This window comes from Rattus norvegicus, chromosome 18, assembly GCF_036323735.1.
Source record: "Rattus norvegicus strain BN/NHsdMcwi chromosome 18, GRCr8, whole genome shotgun sequence".
NCBI classification, from domain to species: domain Eukaryota; kingdom Metazoa; phylum Chordata; class Mammalia; order Rodentia; family Muridae; genus Rattus; species Rattus norvegicus.
Window position 1 is genome coordinate 49,662,798 of NC_086036.1, and position 17,924 is coordinate 49,680,721.

At 44.0% G+C, this 17,924-nt stretch overlaps 1 pseudogene; it reads right to left on the reverse strand.

The window, feature by feature from the left end:
* Positions 1–1,763: 1,763 nt before the first annotated feature.
* On the reverse strand, positions 1,764–3,882 carry Hspa8-ps12 (heat shock protein family A (Hsp70) member 8, pseudogene 12; annotated as a pseudogene).
* Positions 3,883–17,924: the final 14,042 nt, after the last annotated feature.

Sequence of the window (17,924 nt, forward strand, 5' to 3'; positions counted from 1 at the left end):
TGTTCAAGTCTTGTTTGAGCATCTATGTTGTCAAGACTCCATGGGTGGAGCGTCCCTGACAGGCCTAAGAGATTGGGTTCTCAGGAGATCGGATCTTCCAGCAGACTTCCTGATCCCTTTGCTCTTATATCTTTCCGCCCCTCTTCTTTAATGTTCCCTGAACCTCAGGTGCAGGACGTGTGCCTTAGATAGATCAGCTGAGGCATGGTACCCCATGATCTCTTGTTCTCTGAGTTTTGATCTGTAGTGGTTTTCTGTAATGGTTTCTGTCTGTTGTAAAGAGGAGCTTCTTTGATGAGGGGTAAGGGCTACACTTATAGAATGCAGGTAGAATCAGTCTGGCTTAATAAAGCTGCAGGTGTAGGTTTCCCTTCAAGATTCATGATCCCACTAGCCATGGTTGTTGTCTAGGTTTCCAGTACCAGGCAAGATTTCCCTCTTGTTGAGTGGGCCTTAAGTCCAATTAGAGAGATGTTGGTTACTGTCAGGATATGCAGGTCATTTTTGCACATAGGACTACTATACCATGCTGGTTATTGTCATAGTTCACAGTTGTCACAGCTGGGTAGGACTGTTGCTTATTTTTCTCCCTTGGAAGCTCTCATGGCCCCTTCTAGCCCCATGCAAGCTACTCTTCAGGGAGGACGTTTTCAGCCAGACCCAACTTTAATCTTCCTCTGTCCAAAGGGCTGGTATCTTCAGCAATACGGACTTGCCTTTCTTCTAAGAGACAACCAAGGGTGACAGCAATCACCCACAATGTTTCAGAAATCTATTGGGCTGTCTTGACCAACATCTCAAAAAGGGGTTTCTTATGGCTGGTGTCTGGGGTTTTGGTTAGATAGGCTATGTCTCTTGAGAGGAACATTGTCAGCCCAGATGGAAAATTTTCATTTAAAAAATATATATGTATACACACAAATTTATGGGTATTGCATGTAATTTTAGATGAATATATAAATCTATAATTCCTTAGGATTTTGCAGACATCCTTACTGTTATTTTATGCTTCCCTCCCCCATCTCCTTCTGTACTGACCTTCCTACTTTCTCCTTAATTAAAGCCTCTTTTTGTTTTTCACATTTTCCCCTTCAAATCACTATACCCCTCCCCACCCCAGATCTCTTTGTACTTTCCTGGCTTCTGTGGCTAATATAGCTTACATATGCTTATCTGAAGATTTGGAATCAGGAGCCACAGATAAGGGAGAGCCGTATACTATTCCATAGTGTATATGTGCCACATTCTCGAGATTCCCTCACTAGTTGAGGGAGATTTAGGTTGGTTCCCATTTCCTGTCTATTGTGTACAGCTCGGTAATAAACATGGCTGAGAAACTGTCTGTAAAGCAGGACATTGAGTCCTTTGGGCATGTGTGAAGGAGCGGTGTAGCTGGGTCTTATGGGAGATTTATTTTTAGCTTTTTAAAAAAAAATGTTTTATTTATTTATTATATATGAGTACACTGTCGCTGTCCTCAGACACACCAGAAGAGGGCATTGGATCTCTTTACAGATGGTTGTGAGCCACCATGTGGATTCTGGGATTTGAACTCAGGACCTCGGGAAGAGCAGACAGTGCTCCTAACCGCTGAGCCATCTCTCCAGCCCCTATTTTTAGCTTTTTGGAGGTTCTCCATACTGATTTCCAACAGTGAGTGAGTGGCCCCTTTCCCTGCCATCTTCCCTAGCATTTGTCAATGGTTGTCTTGTTTGTTCTTTGCCATCCTGGATGGGGTAAGATGAAATCTCAAAGTTCTTTTGAATTATATTCATCTAATTTCTAGGGGTAATTTTTTTTGCCAATTTAAATAGTTTTATTATTCCATGTTACTTGTTTTGGGTCCCTGTGGAACAATGCTATACCCTCTACTTTGACTTAATCGACCTCTTCAATGGTGGGGCCTGAAGAAGCACCACCAGATGGAGGAGCTCCTCCACTAGGGAAGCCACCAGGCATTCCTCCAGGCATGCCACCAGCACTCTGGTACAGCTTGGTAATGAGAGCTGCAGACCTTCTCCAGTTCTTTCTGCTGATGCTCAAATTCTTCCTTCTCCGCAGTCTGGTTCTTATCCAGCCAGCTGATGACTTCATTGCACTTGTCAAGAATCTTCTGTTTGTCTTCATCATTGATCTTGCCTTGAAGTTTCTCATCCTCAACAGTTGCTTTCATGTTGAAAGCATAAGACTCCAGCAAGTTCTTAGAGGAAACCTTATCTCTCTCTTCTCATTCTCAGCTTTGTACTTCTCAGCGTCTTGGACCATGCACTCGATATCCTCCTTACTCAAGCGGCCCTTGTCATTGGTGACGGTGATCCTGTTCTCCTTTCCTGTGCTCTTATCTACAGCAGAAACATTGAGAATGCCATTGGCATCAATGTCAAAAGTAACCTCAATCTGAGGAACCCCACGGGGTGCTGGAGGTGCCTTTGAGCTCAAACTTCCCAAGCAGGTTGTTGTCCTTGGTCATGGTTCTTTCACTTCATACGCCTGGATGAGTACACCTGGCTGGTTGTCAGAGTAGGTGGTGAAAATCTGTCTGCTTGGTGGGAATGGTGGTATTGCGCTTGATGAGGACAGCCATGACTCCACCAGCAGTTTCAGTCCCAAGGGAAAGAGGAGTGACATCCAAGAGCAACAAATCCTGAACATTCTCAGACTTGTCTCCAGATAGAATGGCTGCCTGGACAGCTGCACCACAGGCAACAGCTTCATCAGGGTTAATGCTCTTATTCAGCTCTTTTCCACTGATGAAGTCTTGCAGAAGTTTCTGGATCTTGGGGATTCTGGTAGAGCCACCCACCAGGACAATATCATGGATCTGTGACTTGTCTAGTTTGGCATCTCAAAGGGCCTTCTCTACAGGGTCCAGTGTGCCACGGAACAGGTCAGCATTCAACTCCTCAAATCCAGCACGGGTAATGGAGGTGTAGAAGTCAATTCCCTCATAGAGAGAATCAATCTCAATACTGACCTGGGTGCTGGAGGAGAAGGTGTGCTTGGCCCGCTCACAGGCAGTGCGGAGACGCCTGACAGCTCTCTTGTTCTCACTGATGTCCTTCTTGTGCTTTCGCTTAAACTCAGCAATGAAATGGTTGACCATTCGGTTGTCAAAGTCTTCTCCGCCCAAGTGGGTGTCTCCAGCTGTTGATTTGACTTCAAAAATTCCATCCTCGATAGTGAGGATTGACACATCGAAAGTGCCACCTCCCAAGTCAAAAATCAGCACATTCCTTTCAGCCCCAACCTTCTTATCTAAGCCATAGGCAATAGCAGCAGCAGTTGGCTCATTGATAATTCGAAGTACGTTGAGGCCAGCAATAGTTCCAGCATCTTTTGTTGCCTGTCGCTGAGAGTCATTGAAGTAAGCTGGCACCGTGACCACGGCATTGGTAACAGTCTTTCCAAGGTAAGCTTCTGCAATTTCCTTCATTTTTGTCAGAACCATTGAAGACACTTCCTCAGGATAGAAACTTTTTGACTCCCCTTTGTATTCGACTTGGACCTTGGGCCTGCCTGCATCGTTCACCACCATGAAGGGCCAGTGCTTCGTGTCAGACTGAACAACAGCATCATCGAACCTACGTCCGATCAGACGTTTGGCATCAAAAACTGTATTGGTGGGGTTCATTGCAACCTGATTCTTGGCCGCATCCCCAATTAATTGTTTTGTGTCGGTGAAAGCAACATAGCTCGGCGTGGTGCGGTTACCCTGGTCATTGGCAATTATTTCCACCTTTCCATGCTGGAAGACACCCACACAGGAGTAGGTGGTGCCAAGATCAATGCCAACTGCAGGTCCCTTAGACATGGTTGCTTGCGTGTAGGCCCAGCTGTGCTGATGACGAGACCACACAGAGACCTCCCGAGAGCTGGCTCCGCGTTCAATGAGCGGTAATATTTTTTTTGAGGTATTTCTTAGCCATTTTGACTTCTTCTACTCAGAACTCACTGTTCTCTCTGATTAGAGCCATAGCTCATTTTTGCCAGTTGTTGGTCTTCATTCTTGGATGAATGCGGTCCTATCCAGAATGTCTTTTCCTGCACCTACATCATGTAGGGCACCTCCTATGTTTATCTCTAATAGTTTCAGTGCTTCAGGTTTCATATTTAGGTCCTGATCCATTTAGATTCATGTTTTGTGTAAGGTAATAGGAATCCGATTCCATTCTTCTTTATGTGGACACCTATTTTCCCTAGTGCCATTTGTTACACATGCTTTCTTTTCATCAGTGTTTTTGACATCTTTATCAAATATTAAATGGCTGAAATGATATGGACTCATGTTTGGATCTTCAGTTTTGTTCCATTGGTCTACATGTCTGTTTTTGTGCCTACGGCATATTGTTTTCATTTCTACGGGTCTATACTATGTCCTGAGGTTTGGGATGGTAATGCACCATTATACTCTTTGCTCAGGATTGACTTGGCTATCCGAGGTCTATTGTGGTTCTATATGGCTATTTTTTTTCCATTTCTGTGAAGAACGAAAATGGGATTTTGATTGGAATTGCATTAAATCTGTAAATGGCTTTTGGTGGCATGGCCATTTTTGTAATATTAGTTCTATCAATCCATGAGCACAGGATGTCTTTGGATTTTCTAGTCTTTATCTTTTTCTTTAGAGGTTTAGCATTTTCACTGAAGAAGGTTTTCACCATCTTAGTTAGGATTATTCCTGGGCATTCTGTTCTCTTTGAGGGCACTAGGGATGGGAACATGTCTATGATGAGTCTGTCATTGGTTTGTTTCTCTCTGGCTGTATGAAGCTCTCTCCTTTACCCCCTCTCTCTGGTTGTATAAAGTCATTGATTTCTGTAAGTCGATTCTGTCTCCTGCTACTTTCCTGCAATTATTGCCCATTTCTAGAGTTTTCTCCATAGATTTATTTTGTGACCCTCTTATGTAACATCATATCACATCATGCCATATCATATACAAATAGGGATAGTTTGATTTCTCTATTTATAGCCCTGTAATTTCATGCTTTTGCCTTATTGTTTCAGCTACTGCACTGCACGAAATATTGGAAAGGAGTGGGGAGAGTCGACACCCATGTCTCATTCCTGACTTTGTTGGGACTGCTTCAAGGTTTTCTTCATTTGGAATAATGTTGACAGTGAGTTTCTCATATATAGCTTGTGTTACATTGGCCTGTGTTCTCTCTAGCCCCATCACTTTTGGACAGTAGTTCTCAATGTTCCTAACCCTTTAATATAGTTTCCCAAGTTGCAGCGACCCGTTCTGAAAATAAATTTTTGTTGTTGCTCCTCCATAACCGTAGTTTTACTACAGACTATGCAGGATATTTGATATGTGACACCACGGCAAGTTGTGACTCGTAGGTTGAGAACCACTCTAGGATGTTTATTAAGCAGGCATAGATCTCATTTTTTACAGAGGTTATGGGGATCTGACTCAAGGTCATTGTGCTCATAATGCAAAGTCTTTACCAGCAGAGTTGCTCCTAAGTCCTCTTTGCTGTTTCAATGGATTATGGCTACAGGAAATATTTTGGAAGGAGGTGATTAGCAAGTGGTTTGGGAGGACCTGCAGTGGCAGTGGTCACATTTCATTATGGAACTTCCCAGAAATATTGTCCTCCATGACTTCATTCAGTTCTGAAGCAGAAGAGTTTGAGTTAATATTTTATTGATAATAACTTGATAAGGGCTTCTGGGGTTGGGATAAAACTGTACTAGGAAGATTTATTCTTTTTTCATTGCTGTGACCACACTAAAGGAGGTAGGGTGTATTTAGGCTCAGAGCTGGAGTGTACAGTCCATCACAGCAAGGAAGGCAGAGCAGGGGGAGTGCTTTTGGCTGTGACAACAGAAGCCCCAGTCTATCTTCTCTCTGGGTTATAAATCTTTTTTTTTTTTTTTTTTTTTTTTTTTTTTGTAACAGCAAGAGGTAGCTTTTATTAACGAGATCCCGGGTCTTAGCAGGATCCCGGGTCGACACATATCTCACACAGGAGACAGAGGAATCGACCCCGAGCCTCCAGACTCGGGGGTTTATATAGGGGAGGTTAGGGGCATTCACGAGGTTGCACATGATTGGTCAATTCAAATGGTGCACAGTTACTTTTGGCGCGAAATGACATCAGCAAGGAGTACGTGCTCTCTAGCAGCTTGGCAGGCAGGTAGGGTGGCTCATCTCACTCAGGGGGGTGAAGGAAGGGGAGGGTGTCCTTGGGGAAGGAAGGATGGTCAGTGTCCTTGGGGCTGATAGCTGGTTTGGCAAGTCCTATCTCTGGCTCTCCCTCAGGCACGTCCCGCCCTGCACATCTGGACTCTGACAATGAGCAACCTTTATGAAACTCTAGTTCTGCACATTCGGGCTCTGACAATGAGTAACCTTTATGAAACTCTAGTTCTACATTCCCCACTTCTTTTTTTTTTGTTAATAGTTCTAATCCTAGAACTTCATGGAGAACTCAGCTTCATCTAGCATAACAGCTTGGTATTGTTGTCTTAACATGAGGATTCTAACCTGGACACCATCCAAGCCTATCCACCAAGGTCATGACTAGCTTTTAGAACTTCTAAGCTTATACAGACTGTGATCCCTGAGGCACAGTCCCAAGAAGTGTTAAGAGTACTAACATATGCAATGTTACATCATTTGTAATGGAGATCAAGCCTATCCCACACCTATCTTGATAGAACCCAGGACAAACATGACTGAATTTCCCTCTAGGTCCCAGCTCTCAGCCCCAACAGCTAGTACACGGCTGGTGAGGGCTGAGAATTGACAGCTGTCAGGGTGGTCAGCAGCACCAGGTACAGTCCTTTCCAGCGAGGCTCGAGTGTCTGGACTCAGTGTAGCTGCAACCTGGAACTGATGGGATGTCTCAGGGGTCTCCGGGGCATAGACTGCTGTCAGCTGTGAGCAGATTTCTTTCTGTATCACCTGTAGGTCTTTTAGCCTGGCACACAAATCATTATTACTATGGCACTATGACATGTTGGTTCAGTAACATCATCTAATACAGTCAGGGGGGCTGAGGCCCCATATAAGATCTCAAAGGGGGTAAGGCTGAATCTGGAAGGGGTATTTCTTGCTCTGAAGAGAGCAAGAGGGAAGGAGTGTCACCCAGTCTGCGCCAGTCTCCATTGTTAATTTAATTTGGTCAGGATCTCTTTTAAAATTTTATTTATTTACTCTACCTGTCCTGAACTTTGAGGTCTGTAAATACAATGTAATTTCCAATCGACCTCTAAATACTTGGCCACACCCTGGCTTACCTTGGCAACAAAAGTAGGGCCGTTGTCAGACCAGATTACCTTGGGCATTCCAAATCGGGGGAAGATTTCTTCCAGTATCTTCTTGATGATTGCAGGGGCCGTCTCTCATTTGGTGAGGAAAGCTTCTATCTATTCCTGAAAAAGTATCTACAAGCACTAGGAGATACTTGTGATTATATTTTTCTGGTTTTATCTCAGTGAAGTTCACTTCGACTTTTCACTAAACTCTCTAGGTCTCTTTGCCCTGTTTGCTTGCTAAGCATTCACTTATTGACATACCTTATACTTTCTACTGTCTCTCTGGCTAAAATCTTAAAGTCTGTTACATACACCTTAACTATTTGGACAAACTTCTTATCTCCTAAATGAGTCCATTTCTGTATTTGGCAAAGTGAGTCTTTTCTTTGTTCCCTGGGAAGTATAGCTTTCCCCTCAAGTGTGCCATTGTCCTTTATGTTTTAAGCAATTTGGGCCTTTTCTAAGTGAGGCCATCCCTTAGTCCGATCCTAGTTCTCAGTGGCTGTCTCTTGCAGGTCTGCAACCAGGATGGGCTCCTGCATAACCATTTTTCGAGCCACTTGATCTGCTTCGTTATTGCCCCATGTTACTGAATCTCTTCCCTCCTGATATCCTGAGCAATGAATAGTACTCACAGTTGTTGGCTTCATCAGGGCATCCAAGAGATGGCAAAGGCATCTGCAGCGCTGATGTACTGGGGGGTTGAGCCATCCCAGATGACATTGTGTTGTCCACCATGGCAGCACCCACTTGTCTCTGACCTTCATTCATGAAGAGAACTGTTCCCGTCTGTGGACAAGGTTCTCGGCTTTCAGCAGGGGTCAATCAGCCAGTTGCAGAGGTCTTTCCTCCACCCATGGGCTTCTGCCAGTACTTGACACTCTTGCTGTGGTGGCTCCAGGTCCGGATTGGGCAGCAAGGTGACCAGATTGTCCCCAACCGGTGGAGAATCTAGTCCATGGCAGCTGACCAGTGGTCCCATCTTTTGGGACACTCTATTCAAAGGCAGAACATCAGCCACTCTATCACAGTTTAAGTCCTGGATTGGGTGATAATTGTTAGTGCCCAGCTGGCAGGAGTGATGTGTTCCAGGCAGATCAGGACTAAGTCACACATCTCCCAGCATCAGGTACTGGTGCACTGAGACAGGTCTTAAGCTCCACATACACAGTCTGCAGATATGCATACACATGGCCTCACCCAGCCATTTCAGCCCACGCAAGCCATTTTGGAGAGCAATTTTCTCATGAGCAAGGGATAGGGGCAGTCAGGGATGACTATGAACTAGTGGGTGGGTTACCCGGCCCACGCCAAGGTCCACTGTTCTTCGGGCAGTCCATAAGTATTGTTCGTTGCCAGTAGCCCCTTGCACTCAAGGTCTTTGGATATTGGCCCACTGGGGGGCATAGGAGCACAGAGCATTGGGTCCCTGTATCCACACTTCCCTTCTTTTTTTTCTTTTCTTTTTTTTTTTTTTTTTTGGAGCTGGGGACCGAACCCAGGGCCTTGCGCTTCCTAGGTAAGCGCTCTACCACCACACTTCCCTTCTATCTCTGTACATAGCCAGCACTCTAGGACCAAGAAGCTCTCCAGTGGCCCCTCTTGTTCTTTCTTGGGCAGTCCCTGACCCAGTGTCCTTTTTCTTTGCATTAGGCACACTGATCTTTAGCCAGGAATTCTCTTCTGTTGCCAGGTACTATCTTCCTAGGTTCCCTAACTACTGTGGCCAGTATATGTTCCTCTCTTGTCTTCTATCTCTCTTTAGCTCTCTAATTTCCTCTTCTTTTTGTCTCTTTTCTTCCCTAGCTTCCTGCTCTTTTTATCCTCTTTCTTTCTTTCTTTTTTTTTTCAGTCTCTCTGCATCTTCTTCTACAGCTATTAGGTGCTGTCCACTTTTCTGCACAGACCCTGAACCACGCATCAACTTATTTTCTCTGCAACTTACAATAACTCTCTCAGTGACTTAGCTTATTAACCCTTCAAGTTTCTGTAACTTTCTCTTCATATCCTTTCCTTATCTTAGCCAGATTGGTGGGGCATTTTCCAGCCCCTCAGAGACCCACCCTTGGAGCCTGGCGGCAGACCTGGCACTCCCTACCTTCAGGCGTCTGAAGAGAGCAGGCAGAAGTGAGGGCCTTCTATCCGTGTCTGGAACATTTTTTCTGGTCTCCAGTAGGATTCCGTCTTTCCTCGGTGGTAAAGAAGATCTGTAACAGTTACTAACAAGCATCTCACGTGGGATGGTGAGAAAACAAGAAGGGAATCTAGAGAAGAGAGGTCCACTGAAGAGGACAAATAGCATTTAGTCACACAGCTAAACCAGGAGGCCTTTCTTGGAACAAAAAGGCCATTGTCAGTGTCAGCTCCATGGCTTTGCCTCTCAAGAGAACCAGCCTCCAAATGACACTAGGCTTCTAGTAACAAAAGGATGGAGAGATGGTTAGAACCTGGGTGCTAGATGCCAGGGGGCTGATAACCAGTTCACCTGGGGCTATCAGGACCTCAGTAGTAAACTGTCTCACTGGGTTTAAAGGGCCCAAGGAAAAGAAAACATTAATAGTGCTGGAGACTGACTCCTCCCTTGGAATAAAGACAGCAGATAAGGCAGGCTTCCTTAAAGAACTTCTCTAAATGAGTGCTCTCCTACTGTGAGCAAAAGTCAGAAATTCCTTATAGCCCCACCTAGCTCTCAGCCTTTTTAGATCATTGATCATTCTTCCTGTAGCATTTCTAACACAGACTGTCCCTTTTTTTTTTTTTATAGCCTGTTGACAGCATTTCTGATCTTTTAGGCAGCTATGCACTAAGTGTCATACCGGCTGAAACTCCGCCTTTAAGATTCTTTGCTCCCGAGCAAAATTTAAATCCTTTTCCAGCTTATCACAGCTGGCTGCGAGCACAAGCACAGATAAAACACTATTTTACAATACCACAGAAAACAATCCAGACAAACAAGACCAAGACAAAGCATCCTATAACCAATTTCCACAGATGCCTGGTACCTTCAGTACCTGGCCCAAACTGCAGCTTAACCTTAGTTGCTTCTGGGATACCAAACACAGGAATAGAATACAGACAACAGACACTAACACATCTAAGCACACTTGTCCATGCCTATACTCAAATAGGCAGCCGAACGCAACCTCCGAAGTCAAGTCACAGTCAGATCTTTTTGACTGTCCGTTGCCGGGTCCTCCCGACAAAAGTCGGCTCGTGGAACGTCTCTCACGCGTCCCAGAGCCAGGACCCGACAAAGGCTGGCTCGCGGAACGTCTCTCACGCGTCCCAGAGCCTGTGCGATTGGGGCGTCCCCCGGTGCGCTTTCTAAAAAGGAAAAAAAAGAAAGAAAAAGACTATTCGGAGTAGGAAACCCTTCTACTCACAGGCGCCTGTCCGGAGCGGGAAACCCTTCCGCTCAAGTACACTCAAATACAGGGCAGGAAACCCATCTGCCCAAGTGTACTGTCTGTCCGGGGCGGGAAACCCTTCCGCCCGAGTGCACTCAAATACGGGGCAGGAAACCCATCTGCCCAGATGTACTCGAAAACGGGGTGCACTCAAATTCGGGGTGGGGAGCCCTTCCACCCGAGCACACCCAACTTAAACCTTAGACCATGGCACAATACACAGTACGAGAAGCACAACATACACACACACACATACATACACATACACAGCGGCTGCTTTCAACACTCACACCAACGTACCTCCAAGTGGCATTCGGGGTTCCAGGGGGTCACGCTCCGATCCCGGACGAGCCTCCAAATGAAAGAGCGTACCCCAAAACGGGGAGCTGCGTCTCTCGCTCCGATCGCAGGGTGGGGTGCCCCCAGGAATCACGAGGAGCCATTCTTGATGTAACAGCAAGAGGTAGCTTTTATTAACGAGATCCCGGGTCTTAGCGGGATCCCGGGTCGACACATATCTCACACAGGAGACAGAGGAATCGACGACCTGGGTTATAAATCTTAAGACTCATATCCTCTTCCTTCTACCCTGCTTTCTCCCAGTCGGGCTCTGCCTCCCAAAGGTGTCACAACTTCCAGAATAGTGTCCTTGCTGAGGACAAAGTGTTCTGACACCTGTGGCAGCAAATCATAATAGAAACAAATGGCAGTGTTAGTTTTGCATAGCTGTGTCTCATTGAGGAGAACCCAAAAGAAGCATTTTAGCACATCAGTTAGAAATTGTATCCACTGAGTTCACTGCCAGGATGCCACAGAAATCAGCATCTCGGGAGAAACTGGAGTCCATCAAACAGTGGAACAGTGTAAATGATACTTCGGGTTGTCTGGTCAAGTCCCTCTGCTTCCACTAGGCACACACACATTCATCAATGCACGTTGTAGCATAAAATGAGGTACCTCCTAATACAGATCAATGGCTGCTGTAGTCACACCAGATAATGTACCTGTTATTTGGGCCATTAGTGGAAAGAGAGCAGAGGGGCCTCCTACCCTGTTCCAAGGCAAAATGGCTCTGTCAACACTCACCGGATTTAGGTCAGTAGTAAGAGGTATATCTGTCCATTGAAGGAAATGATATCATTTGATGACTTCTCCAGCTTTCCATGGCAGGAATTGTCATTTACTCCCTGAGAGGAAAGGGGTGAGCTCCTCTGCTCCTCTGACCTTCTTAATTCTTCACTCCTTTCTAACTCCCCATGGAGGGTGAATCGGATTTCCCTTATCTCTACCCTCAGTCCTTTCCCAACTCCTTAACCCCTCCAGTCTAAGCATGGTGAGTTTCAGAAAGCTCTATGTTTTTCTCATTTAATTACCAGAAAGGTCTTTGATAGGTAGGGTTTAGATTCATTAGGCCTGACCACTGTGGACCCAGGATAGTGCTCACAGCCCAGGGAGCGGAGAATGAGGTAGAAGCATGGCATGGTCTACTGAGTGCTAGGGGTACAACATTAGCTTCCCTGTCATCCAGACCAGCAGCCTCCCTTGTCATCCAGACGAGCAGCCTGTGATCAATCAGTTTCCTTGAGATTCAGTTTGTACACGGTCTCTTTCGTTCTTGTTTGTTTTTGTGTCTGCAAAATTCCAAATGTTTATAGAAACTGGTGGACTAGGCGTAAATGTCACTTTTAAAGAATGACAATTTATTTAAGGCTCCTTCTAAGCCCGAGTCTGGTCTGAGTCATTGGCTGAGAGTGTCAGGAAAATTTATAACATTAAGCGAGTGCTAAGGTCCAGGTGATAACTCAGAAGGCCTGGTGAAGGCTGTAAGTTCACCAATGCATCAGAAGTGGTGCATCGAGGTAGGTTAAACATCAGAGCTGGGTACTGATAACTGAGTTATCAGAATGCAGCGGGGGCTGGGGGAGAGTCAGTTTGAGAACCTGATTCAGCAACGTTACATTGAAGCATTACTGTGAGGTGTGACACTACCTCCAAGGGAGGATTTTCTTTGAAAAGATGAGCAGCTAGTTATTAGACATACATCAATACATAGGATGCCAATAAGGGAACCGTAAATAGGATGACATTTAATTTTACTCCCCCCGCAACCCCTCCATGCTGATGTGATATTTTCTTTGATGGATGATATTTCTGGGAGAAAGGAGGTTTTGAAATAAGTAGCACATTCTTTCAATTTGAAAAATATGAAATGTGTTAAGAGCTCCTGGGGACCCGGCTGAGCGATCAGTTCTGGGAGCTTTGTCTGTCTATAGGATGCACATTTGCTTCTCTGCAGGAGTGGATTGGTCCTTGGAGCCTACAGGAGGCAAACGTTGACAGCGGCACTTAAATCAGTGTGCTGTTCTTTACTGCAGGCTGCTTTTTTTTTTTTTTTTTTTTTTGGCCTTGTAGAGACATCATAGCCATGGCTATTCTGCACCCCGCATCCCCCCCCCCCCCGTAGATTACATTTTCCAGGTGAATAGACCTGCAAGCCCTCAGAAGATACAACATCCCTGTGAGAAATTGTGTAGCCAGTCTAGAGACCTACTCCCAAACAATTACCAGATACAGCAGCCGTCAGAGGCCCCACCACACTCCTGCTCACTCAGTCAGCCCCTGTCACCTGAACCATTTGCTATTCAGGAAACACTAGATTTAGTGGCAAGTTGTGGGGCCCCCTCCACTCCTACTGAGTCTGATGGGCTTCAGGTGCTGGGCCTGACAAAGTCCTTTTTTCTTTTCTTTCTTTCTTTTTTTCTTTTTTTGCCTTTGTGGCAATAGTTCATCTAACATAAGCCGTGTCACTTTGAAGGAAGGTTGTGAGCAGGAATCAGATGGTCCCTCTACCTCACTCCTAATTTATAGAGTCAAAGAGCCTTAGAAAAGTCAAGCTCCCTGTGTGCTCTAAGTGCTGACTTGTTCTTTTTCTGCGTCAAGCAGCTTCTTGGGTTTTGCTTACCTTGCTACTCCATCATTTTTAATGCTCTGGTCACTCTTTCCAATGCCCTGGGGAAGTAAACTGACAGTAGGCACGGAGAGAGGATGAAATTTATAGAAATGTTTGCTGGGCTGTATTACTTATGAACACATTGGGGGTATTATCTTCCCAAGAGATGGACAGTTTCAATATTTTAAAACTGTCATCTTGCTATTTTGTTCTAAGCAACAAGCTTGTGTCAGACTTTTGTAAATGAACACTGTAAAACTCTAAAATGATATGTAAATAAGTATGTCATTAATTTACTATATGAATAAACTGTATGTTCCACATAAAACATTGTAAAATCATAAGTTAGCTCAGTTGATAAAAAAAAATCATATTCGTTCAACACGAATTCCTTTTTAAAATATTTGTTTTACTTCCGATTACCTGTTAGTGTGTAGTTTTGTACGCCGGAGTACAAGTGAGTACCCCCAGAGACTAGAGACACCAGATTTCTTGGAGCTGGAGTTACAGGTTGTTATGGTGGCCCACTGTGGTCAACTGCAAGAGCAATTATGAGACCCTGATTCTACACTGGGCGGAGCTAAACCTCAAAGCACACCCCCACAGCGACGCACTTCCTCCAACAAGGCCACACCTCCTAATAGTACCACTCCCCGTGGGCCGAGCATTCAAATACTCTATGAGGGACAAACTTACTCAAACCACCACAAGCCCCAAACGGCTTTTCTTATGCAAAAGCTCTCATCTTTTGCTAACTGGAGCTTTCTGAACAGCTCCCTAAGGTGAGATAGTCCTACTGTGCAGAATGCTCATTGCCTTGCCTTCAGAATTCATTTCTGGTGACGCGATGGATACCGCTCCATAATCCTCAGGATTTGAATTGAGAGTTCAGTAGGGACAAAAGAAAAAAAAAAGTGATACAGTTTTAGAAATGTCTTCTAGGCTAACATTACTTAAGAATTTATGTCTTAAATTAATTATTTTTTCCAGTGAGTTGAAAGCTTCGGTGTCTCCACCGTTGCTTTGAATTTTCTAGGTTAACAAAATACTTGAAGCCACTCTCAGTGGGACCTGAGGTGTTACAAATAATTTGAACTTCCCCCATGAGGCAGAACGCGTCACAAGTACGATCATTTCAGCCTTTTAATTCGGTCGTGAAAGCAGGAGCAGGGACAGCTTGAGAATACCTCGTCCTGGTTTGAGGTGTGATTCCTTTGTCCCATATGGTTATCAGCAATTCCTATTAAAATGAATCAGCTGTCCTGTGGGCTGACCTTGGGTGGGGGAGTGTCCCAGGTAGAACTGGGCTCTGGGCATTAGCTGGCGTGTTGAATGCCATCTGCTAGCTACACTCTTTCATAGTTTTTGTGCTTTAGCCCCTGAGCTGCCGGCGACCTTCAGAAAGGAGACAGACAGTGCACAAAGGCACGTCGTTTGAGAAGCAGGGAGTGACTTCCAAAGGGCACCGGGTTAAGTCTTAGCTGCTCAAGGGTATCTTTGTTCCCGCTTACAGAAAAGAATACAAATCCTGTTTACTCCAATGGAGAAAGCTGTGCCTGTTTTTTCTTCTGAGCTATCTGTGTGGGGCTCACCATGCTGGCAGCTGCAACACATTCATTTTTAATGCAAGCCTTAAATAAGGATGATTAGTTTTGGCTGGAAGTTAAAATGAGCTTTTAAAATTTATAACTTTCAGATGTTAACTTTTTATTTATTGATTGTGTGGTACCCAGAACTGAGCCCAGGGCCTTGCCTGTGTTAGGCAGATACTATACTGCTACAACCCCGACTCTCAATACTACATAATAATAATAATAATAATAATAATAATAATAATAATAATAATAATAACAATAACAATAATAAATCATACTTTGTTTTTCTAAATATATTGTGCTTCCCCACTCTCTAATCCAAATGTTAGAATCTGCGGAGTCTTTGAACTGTAAGAACATCAGACTCTGAATTTGAAGGAAGCACCGAGACAATGAGATGTAAACAATTTGATTTTCAAGTTCAGTTTGCTGTCATCCCAGAAGGCTTTGGCTTATATTGGATGTCTCCATATTCAGAGTCCTAGACTCCTGTTTAGACTGGCTTTCTTCACGTTAGGCTGTGAACAACTCTAAGTCAACCCTTAAGAAATGTGTCTGGGGGGGTTGGGGATTTAGCTCAGTGGTAGAGCGCTTACCTAGGAAGCGCAAAGCCCTGGGTTCGGTCCCCAGCTCCGAAAAAAAGAACCAAAAAAAAAAAAAAATGTGTCTGGATGGAAAAGAAACGAATGTAACATAGTAATGCAACCTAGTAGAAGACAGAGGGCGCTTCAGTGAGAAGCCCTCGAACTGTGTTTTTTTTTTTTTTTTTTTTTTTTTTGAGGGATGGGGCTGGGGAAGTCACTCAGTGACTCAGTGACTTTATCCTTTCTAAATCTTTACGGCTGCACTCAGTTCACATCTGTAGCAAGTCTCCTTGGAATTTAGTATCTCAAAGAAACCTTTCACCCATGTCTAGGGATACCAGTTAGAACAGGAAGACTGAACCATTGTATATATATACCTAACGTTTCATCACTGATCATTATTTTGTCTTTAATCGATATTTTCTAGAAGTTTCTAGATAATAGAAAATGATGCCATAGTTGGTTGGATATTTACTTCTTTTGAAGCTTCTGTTGGTATCAAGTTAGTATCCTGTGATACCGTCCCAAGAACTAAGTCAGTGGAAGTTTAATTTGGGTTTCTCTTTGTAAATTTTCTCAAGTGTCTACTTATAATGGATCTAATTATAACACGTTTCTTGAATGTTGACTTAAATTTGTTCACAGCCTTCATGTAAGTTCCATTTTAGAGTAAATAAAATGGTACATGAAAATCCAATGTGAAGTTAGCCCACAGAATGGCCCATTAATGGTTTTATAGCTCTGGCTCAGCTAAGTGCTATGGCAATATCTTTTATGGGCACAGAGATATGAAGATAAGAGAAGTCCTACAGTGGTTGTTCATGTGCTAACTCAGAAACACTAAGAAAAGTCAGCACGCTTTTCTACTTATAAAACAGATACAAATTGGGTCAGAACAGTATTAAGCTGTATTACTGGAAAAACATATGAAACAGGACCATCTGCCTCAAGCCATAATTCCTTTTCTGATAGACACTGTGCTTGCATCGGTCCATCCTTGAGACTCTCCCGTTTTCCCCTTTGGATGACTGACCTCAGTTGTCAACTCTATTGTAATGATAGGACTGAAAAATCTAAAGGGTCATTATCAAATTATTCAAGTTTCCTCTTCTGAGCTACCATAAAATGTTTTAGGCTTTACGAATTTTGTGGTTTTTACCCACACACTTTCAGCAGATAGCATTATACTATGGTGTGTTACAGTATTTCCTGGTATTATAAGGGATACTTTGGTTCACGGTACATTTGAATTAAGATTCAAAGTAAGTGGCAGGAGAGGTTAAAAGCACTGTCCGCTCTTTCACGGGGACTCAGGCTCAATTCTCAGAACCCATACCGTGGTTTACAACCATCCATGACTCCAGTTCCAGGAGATCCAATGACCTCTTCTGAGCTCTGCAAGCAACTGTATGCATACACTTTCAGATAAAACATCCATTCACGTACAAGTAATAAGTCCAATAAAAATAATTTTTGTTTTAAAAGAAGATTAAAAATAAAACATAAGAAAGGTTACCCGGCACTGACACAGGCTTCAGTGTTTGTAAGCATAGTGTTTTCCACATTAATAGAACCACGGGGGCCAGACATAGCTCCTTGGTTAAGAGCTCAGGAGGTCCTTTTGGAGAATACAGGTTTGGTTCCCAAGACCCATGTCAGTCCACAAACACCCAGCTCCAGAGGATCCAGCATCCTCTTGTGCCTCTGGGCATCTGAACTCATGAGCACACCCCCTCACAGAAACACGTATAATTGAAAATAAAATATCACACACATGCACACACACACACGGAACATAGTTAATAAAATATATTTCTATGTTTGTGTTGCTCTTCAGATATTCTTTAATATTTTCTGAGTTTAGTAATAAAATATTGCTGGATTAGGAGAGGAATCACAATGTCACTTCCTCTCATGTTTTCTATAAGTGTTAGTGTTTCTCGTTTAAAAGTGAAGTTGGTGTTTGACTTGATTAAGCAAGCAGAATAAACATAAGTAGAACAACTTCCTTTTTTGTAGAATAAGAGAGGAGACCTTGAAGCCTCTGTTAGGGCTCACGTAAGAATGAGAGCGATCGACAGGAAGATTTCAGGGTTTAGGGAAAACAGGATGGGCTTCTG